Here is an 8649-nt window from a genome sequence, read left to right as displayed (position 1 = left end):
TTATGTTGGGCCGATCCCGGCGGTACTGCAATACCGGGCCAACCCGCGGCAGGGATGGAGTAAACTCCGGGGACCCCGCCCATGTTCAAAAATCAGATTAATATTCTGGTCCAGCAATGCTGGACGTATCAGATATTAAGCTGATAAGAACAGATAAAAATTCTTTATTGAATACTTTGCCATTTACAAAGTTCGAGCAGAACATTTTTAATTACATTTCCCCTTCCTTGGGGTTTGTGATACAAAAAGAGCGACCCACAAAGTGTGGGCCGCCCTTGTAATATTCATTGAATTTATTACAATGTATAACGTAACTCCTCATTCAGGGGTTACTTTTCCCTGCCGGCTTCGAAGTGAGGCCGGTCAGGTAATTGTTTTAATGTTTAGGTCCACTTCACTGTTCACACTTAGTTGTCATTCATTCAGGGGAAAATAAATGCTTTCCATTCACACATATTTATTTACAATTCATTCATACAGAAAACACATGCTAGGCGGCCACTTATACCCCGTGGCCGCCCGCTCATTCATACTTGCACCGTGGCCACTTATACACCGTGGCCACGGACGCGTTTTCCTCCGCCGCGACGCTCTTCTGTTTAATCTTCCCCGTCCGCCGGCGCGTGGAAGGCCCCGTAGTTCCACGCGCCACCGCTCCGCACAGGCAGCTGCCGTCCTCCAGCCGGTCGCCGAGCACGTAGTCACCATGTCCACGCGCAGCTCTCCTGCGCATGGCTGCTGCTGGAGTCGTCGGCAGGGCGGTTGGGACAGGGAGGGCGGGGGGGGAAAGAGGGGCGGAAGCACTGGAGGTGAGGCGACATTCCTCGAATGCCGCCGAAGGCCGCCGCATTCTTCTCTTCCCCCACTACCGCCACAGCGGCGGAGAGACACACACACTAACACATCACTCACACACATTTGCCCTGGCTTTCGGCCGTTCCCTCCCCACCGCCGCCAGCGCTGGGGAATGGGCAATGGAGGGGGACACCTGCCTAGCGTGGGAACGGCCTGCAGCGATGCCGCCGCCGGCGCGCCACCTGCCCCAGACTGCGGCCGGCGGGCGAACTAAATACTTCGGGGGACGACACCGCATGAAGAATTTGGCCGTTTATTTCCCTGGGCGCGCGCGCACGCGGCAATCTCTATTTACACTACGCCCAGGGCACATTCACACTTTCGCCACGGCAACGAAGGACCGTCTTGTCGATGCTAACATCGTTGCCGCGACGCATTCATTCACGAGACACACACATGGCCAATTCGCGTCACACACGGTGCCACCCCCGACACAGCACATTCACACGATGATTATGGGGACAAAAAACACTGAAGAATGACAACGGCTGTAAAACACTCTGTGCCCGCGAGATTTACACACACACACACACACACACACAGAAAAAAAACACTATTAACACATTCACACATTCGCTCAGTGCCTCACTTCCGAGCGAATAAACGCATTGCGGTCACTGTCCGTCGCACAAATTGCGCTCGGAGTGAGGCCGGCGAGAGGAAAGTCGATGCCGGACCGTACTTTCACCGAAGATATTTTCTCGCGGGCACATAAACACACATACACTTTATACAATATTTACATACGTGCCTCCTGGCGTCACTAGGCGACGTCCTCAGGAAACACGCTGGGACTGGGGGACCGGGGGAGGGGGGGCGGGGAGGGAGAGGGCGTGGCCGGAACATCCGGCGCCGCGTCCGCTGGCCGCTCCCGTCGCCCGATGATCGGCGCTCCGTCGTCGTCGTCCTCTCCGCCGCCGTCGACTGCCGCTCCGCGCTCCTGTGGTGCCGCCGCTCCCGCGATGTACTGCCGCGCCCCGGTCATGTGCTCGACGTAGATGTCCCGCGACCATTTGATAGCCGCGGTGATCATCTGACGCCGAACACTGCGCATGCGGCCCTTCGGCACTCCCAAGCGAGTCAGGAGTGCGTCATTTCCGGGTGCCCACGAGCCCAGAGCTCCCACCACTAACGCCTCTAGGCTGTGCGGCACCCGATACTCCGACCGCACGCGCATCCGCTCGACCAGGGCGTCGTACTTCTCAAGCTTCTTCTCCCGAGCGGCGGCGAGCGCGGCACTCCGGTTGTCGAACGGCACCACGACGTCCACGACGATCACCTCCCTGTCCGGTCCCTCGTCCCACGCCACCACATCCGGCCGCAGAAGACTCTCGTCGCCTGGCACCCTCCGGTCCAACCGCACCCGCCAAGATGATGGAAGTGCCGCCCGCAGAATTTCCACGATGGCGTCGTGGCGTCGACGCCATCCGTCAGAGTGCGCGAGGCAGTGGCAGATGACGTGAGGGAGTGTCTCATCTGCCTGCCCGCACACTCTGCACCTCGTGTCTCCCCTCGCTGCTCCTCTGCGGGCGGCGTTCAACGGCAGCACGTTCAGGCGGGCGCGGTGTATGAAGCGCCAGTCGCAAAACCGGATCATTCGGCCCGCCCCGACGAAGTGGTTGCTGTCGGGGCACAGGGAAGTCGCCTCCATGACTTTCCCTTGATCCGGCTTCGCGACTAGCCTCCTCCGGAAGGCCTCTCCCACGGCTCGGATGAGGTAGCTGAAGAGGCGCCTCCTCGCTGGCGCCGGCACGACGACTTCTCTGCCGTGCGGCGAAGCGAAAGCAAGAGACACGGCGAGCTCGCGTCTCGCATCGCTCCACCGCCAGGTCACGGGGACGATGTTCGTCAGCTCCTTGGTGGCGCGGCGGGTGCGGCTCCACACTGATGCCGCCGCGTTAGTCCCCGCGCCGATGGTGTCGTCGTCGGCGCCGTTGAGGTAGGAGCAGAGGGCGCCTCTTCCCATCGCCCCTCGATTTCCGGTCCTTCCGACGCGCCTCTCCACCACGTCGCGCAGAGTATGCCACGCCACGTTCGAAACGCTCGAGTCGGGACACGTGAGCATGCGGAATGCGTGCACCACCGCAAACACGTCCTTCCGCACCGCGAGCGGCACGTGTCCCCCTCCCCCGCGCCCTCTAGGCATGGCGACGATCTCCCTCGATGCGCGAGTCGGCAGATACATCCACTTTTTCACCGAACGATGCACATCTGCGTCGACTCGCGCGATCGCCGCCTTTGGCACGGGCGTGATGCGGAGCGTGTAGTCCAGGCGTGGCGTGAGGAACGTGTGGACTGCGTCGATCTTCTGCCACGGCGCTAACTCACTTTCGTCCAGGCGCCGCAGGTCCTCGTGGATTTTGTTGAGGACGCCATGCGGCACCGCGTCGACGCCGTGGCCCACGGGTGAGCCGAGGTACTTATAAGCCTCACCGCGTGCGAGTGCACGCATGTCCTCCCCCTGCACTCGGAAGATCGTGGGCTTCACTCCTCGTTCCTCTCTCTGCGTGGTGGACCGGAAATCCATGTGGAGCGACCCGCACTTCCTTGCGTTGAAGCGCAGGCCGCACCACGACGCCGCTGCTCCCGCGACGTGCAGCAGGCCTCTCAGCATCCCCGCATCCTTGGCGACGAGGACCAAGTCATCCGCGTAGGCCAGCACGCAGACCGACGTTGATCCCATCTTGAACGCGGAGATGGCGCGCCGAGCGAGGACAGCGCGAATCACGGGCTCCAGAGCGAGATTAAAAAGGAGCGGCGACAGCGGATCGCCCTGCCGCACTCCGCACTTCACCGGAATCTCGCCCGTGGAGCCGCTCGCCGTGATGATGTTAGTTGCGCTGCCCTCGTAAATCTCGGCGATGGCCCCCACCATCCTTTCAGGCATGCCCATCGCGCGCAGCATTCGCGCGATATGAGCATGCGGCACCGACCCAAAGGCATCCGTAAGGTCCAGCCACGCCACCGCAATCTCCCTCCGTGCGCTCCTGGTGTAGTCGAGCGCGGCTTGGAGCACAAAGTTGTGCTCCATGCATCCCTCCGTGGCGGGCAGGAACCCCTTTTGGGCCGGGAAGGACATGCGTCGACCACGGACCGCCCAAGCAGCGATGCGGTCCGCGAGCACGCCCGTGTAGACCTTCAGGATGGTGGGGCTGAGAGCGATCGGCCTCCAATTGCCGATCTCATCTTCGTCGCCGCCCTTGTGTAGAAGAATGGTGTTGCTCTCCTTCCACTCCTTCGGCACCCGGCCTGCCCGGAAGCAGAAATCGTAGATTGCCGCCAGCACGCGGCAATCCGGATCTATCCGCTTCCAGGCTGAGTAAGGCACGCCGTCAGAGCCGGGTGCAGTGTTGAGGGTGCGACGAAGGCGCCTGCTGACTTCTCCCGCGGTGATCGGTCTCATCAGCATGTCCGCTTCCTCTTCTTCTCCACCGCTGCGCTCGAACGGCGGCACGACAGAGGGCGCGGCGAGCGACTCGTCGTACCGCGGCCGCTCCCGCGAGAAAAAGGCCTTCACCTGCGGCAGAGGGATACGGCAACGGTCCATGTCATTGCCGCCGCAGACTCGCTGGAATGCCTTCCCTTTCTTCTCGCGGTAGAGCGCCTGCAGCTCCGCAGCGGTGAGTGGCGGGTCCTGCCTCCGATGCCGATGAGACGCTGCACCCCGGGAGAGTGGAGAGGTTATCCCGCTTGCCGCCCGCGCCGCGTCGCGCATCGAGCGGACGACGCGAAAGATGCCGTCCGTGCTCTCTCCAGCGAGGCCGATTTGAATCAGCCACGCCTCCTGCTGGAGAGTGGCAGGTGTTTGCACGGACGGCGCATCGGACTGCGCCGCGACGGCGTTTAGGAGATCGTCCGGAAGTCGCGACGCAGTTTCTCTCGCGTCTGGGCGGACGCGGAACGCACCCGTTCGTCGGGGTGGCGCGGCCGGATTTAGCGACCGCACCACGCGGGGAAGGGAGGGGGACACGGGTGCGTCCAGGGCGCGGCACTGCTGGGCGGGGGTTGCGGGATCGTCCAGGGCGCGGCACACTGGGGCGGGGCGAATGGGTGCGGCATCTGGGTGTGGAGGGGGTGGGGCATTGGGGCCACCTGTGTCCACCCTGGCGCCTCCGTCCCTGGATGGACCGGCGCCAGAGTCATGTATGGCCCCAGCGGATACACGCCCCTGACGTGGGGAGGCCAGGCCACTCGGGGCATCGCGGGGGGCGCTGGAGGAGGTTGCGGTTGCGGGGGGAATGAGGGAGGGGGGGGCGGCACTTCCACGGGGGGGCACTGCACCGGCGGTCGCACTTGGGGAGGTGGCGTGACGTTATTACCTCCCCTCCTCCGCCGCCTGGGGCGTCTTATCGCCGGCACATTTTCTTCGTTGCCACTTAAATGTCGGCGCTGAAAGCGCGGGGGGTTAAACCGCTCTCTCTGGCCGCCGCGTCTTGCGTCACAATCCCCTATAGCGTCCCTCCGCAGAAGGAGACGTATCTGAGCGATCTCCTCTGCGGATAATAGAGGCGTCGGCGCGGCGGCGTTACGCACCCGATAATCACAAGAACGCGGCGGAGATTGGGGGCGTGAAGTCACTTGTGGGCGTGGTCGGGGTTGGGATAATGGGGGAGGGATGAGTGGCGATGCCGCTGGTGGCCTGGCGTCTTCTCTCGCTGCGTCGCGACGCCTTTCCGCGTTACACCTCCGCCGATTGCGACGCTTGTTCCGGTTTCGCCGCCTACGCTCCTCCGACGAAACTCGGAAGTGCTCCCACGAAGCGCCGCTCCTCCTATCCTCGGGCAGCGGCTCGTCCGAGATGACGCTGTAGTCATCTCGGTGACGTGGGGGCGTGGAGGGGGAGTACGGGACAAGGGGCGGCGCACACGAAAGCTCGCGACCCATATCCCGATCCGGTGTTCGCGCCCGAACGACGTCCACACACGGATCAGGCACACACACACGCGGAGGCACACGCACCTCGACCGCTTCGGTGCCACGATCAACGTCGGTCTGTGTGCTGACAGACCGACACGCCCACCGATCGATCGTGACGTAGCGCAAAGCGGCCGGACACAGTGATGATGGCGACACTTGGCCGTCCACATCGTCATGCCGTGGCGAAAACCTGTCGTCCTCCGGCTGACCTGGCTCCACTTCCCGCGTTGGCGACATCGAGCCGTCCAACGAGACGCCTCGGCGCGCCTGCACAGCGTCCTCCGAGGCATCACCAGCACTGTCACTCACGTCACTAACACGGGCACTGGGGATAGGCGTACGAGGCAACGCCAGGTTGTCCATCGTCGCCGGGGAGCACTGTGTAAAGGAGGGCGTGGGAGACACGTGAGTGGGGGGGGAAGGGGAGCACCGTGAGTCAGTGAACACAATCTCCGGGGAGGGAGTCGCGCGGACGCCTAAGGAACGTTCCGCGAGACCGGGGGCTATGGGAAGGGGGCGTGGCAACACGGGGGAGTCGTCACTTTCCGGGGATTGGACGACCTCGATAACGTATGAATCGATCATCGCGCACGCTGGTTCACTGATCACGTCACTAATTATGGGTCGCGAGCTCGGGGGGGAGTTGCGGGCGGAGGAGTAACACGGGGCAGTGGGAGTTAATGGGAGGGTGTGAGGATCCCACGACGACACTGTTTCAAACCCCGTCTCCAGCACTTGCCGCCAAGAATCAGGAATGTCCGTCGCGGGGGAGGGGGGATGGGGCGTGGGGAGAGGGAAGGATGGCGAAGAGTCAGCGGGATCGTCGCGGTGGCGGTACGCTCGCGAGATGCTCCCGGCAGAATCCATGGCGGGGAGCAGCGACGGGGAGCTCTGGGAGTCGGGGGGGGCGTAGGGAACGTCACGAGGGCGCCTCTCCTTCGCCTTCCGGCGAGTCCGTTGGGCGACGGGCGGGGTTGGCTTCTCGGCCATGAGGGGAGGGTAAGGGGGAGCGACTGTCTCGGGTGGGCTTACCACTGGTGGGGGCCAGTGAGACACGTCGCGGGGCAATCCAGAGCAGAGCACACACACTGATAATCCAGTGGCAGGCACGTCGCGGCGATATCCCGGATAAAACACACACAGCTATTCCAATTTGGCACAAACACGAAATCCATGGTTTTCCCACGTGGCGTTGTTCACATATCTGCTACACACACTAAGCCATAAGGCCGAGAAGCGATAATTAATAAATTTTTCCGGGGTTCCGGGACGGTTTTTCGGGTATTTTGCGTGATGAGGTCGGATGCTGCGGCGGTGGTGTGCGGCGAGAGTTTTTGACGCGAGGAAAGGTCTCGGAATGGCGAATTTTAGGCGTGAGAATGGGGAAAAATTCGCACGAAAGTGTTGTGTGGAGACTCCGGGAGTTTTGGTGTCGTCGGCGGGTCCGGGAGAGTCGTAGGAGCGTCGCGGACGTAACGGACGCGGTCCGTTTTCCGGGCCTTCGGTGCCATCTGTCGTGTGGGATCGCAGCGTCCTTCGTGGAGCATCCTGCGTTCGCTTCCCGGGGGAATGCTTTGGTCCTGGGAAATTCCCAAAAAAATTGCCATTTCCGGGGAATTTCCGGGGACTCGAAAAAGTCACTCAAAATCGTCCAGAAAACGTCAAGAAACACGATGAGAGAGCATTATCCTACTCACTCGAGTCATGTATTTTCTTTCGAAATGCTAAAATTCCGGGGAATCAGACTTAAAACTGCTTAAAAAGTCCTCTCTGGGGAATCTGATTCAAAGCTGCTTAAAAAGTCCTCTCCGGGGACTGGAAAAAATTTCCAAAATCGTCAGCAATGGCTAGAATACGGGACGGAAGAATCGGCATCAGTCAATAATTTCGGATGTTTTTGCAAAAAATATCGGCATGAAATGCAACTCTCCGAAAGAAAGCAATTCACGGTTTCATTGGACACCTGTGTTTCGTCATCATTCGCGACCCTCATTTTTTTACACTTGAAGTAAACAGAGTGCGTGCCGACGCCGTCGTCGGCCTCCGGGTCGAACTATCTGCCAGCAGCACGGCCCCCGCGAAATTCGACTGCGCTTTCAGTGGAAGGCGTTCATTGTTAGCGACGACTCCTTGGTAACGCGGATGAATGCTGCGTGTATTTCACCAGAAGCGTGATGCGTCCGTCTTGTCTCGTCATATTCGCAAGAAAAACTTGGAATTCTCGAGGAAACCTACGCTTGGCGGTCATTTTCCATGTTCACTCGATCCGGTGAATATTTGGAAGTTATTTTATAAATCTTGCATTCACCTAATTTCCGTGTGAAAAGTGTGCGGAAACTGTTTCGACAGCTTTCCGGAAGGTTTTCTTAAAAGTGAAAAATTTCATCATCATTCCCACGACGTATGTCACTCTTGGCATGCGAGTCCCGTCTACACTCCTATGTTAGCCATAAGGCCGAGGAGCCGTGCCCATACTACACTCCTATCTTAGCCATAAGGCCGAGGAGCCGGAAAAATTGTGCCCGGCTCTGCACTAGGATCAGTGCACTGCATTAGATGAACTTTTCTGCAGTGTTAGTGAGGGCATATTATTCATCCTCTTCAAACGATGTCTCATGTTAAAAAATTTTGTTTTCTGTCAGTTTTTATTTTTTGTGCTGTTGCTTGTTATTTTACAGACATGGTTTAAATGTAAAATGGTGATAAAATAAATGAATGAAGTGGTGGCCAGTGTTATTTTCTTCTTTCCTTCGCCCATTCGTTTCTTGCCTCACGAATCTCCGGACTTTGTCGCATTTTCGCGATTCGGGAATTTTTTAAATGAAACAAGGAAGAGAAACATCTGTTCTCATCAGCTTTTCTGATTTATGGAACCTT

The 8649-nt window shown here is 59.6% G+C and overlaps 1 non-coding gene across 1 annotated transcript; it reads right to left on the bottom strand.

Moving 5' to 3' along the window:
* Window positions 1–195, bottom strand: LOC124173740. Its single transcript, XR_006868726.1, has one exon. It is a non-coding gene; the product is annotated as a U2 spliceosomal RNA (small nuclear RNA).
* Between the last annotated feature and the right edge of the window lie 8454 nt (window positions 196–8649).

Source organism: Ischnura elegans, chromosome 1 (genome assembly GCF_921293095.1).
Source record: "Ischnura elegans chromosome 1, ioIscEleg1.1, whole genome shotgun sequence".
Lineage (NCBI taxonomy): Eukaryota > Metazoa > Arthropoda > Insecta > Odonata > Coenagrionidae > Ischnura > Ischnura elegans.
The sequence above is the reverse complement of the archived record's forward strand: the minus strand, read 5'-3'. Positions and strand labels throughout refer to the sequence as shown.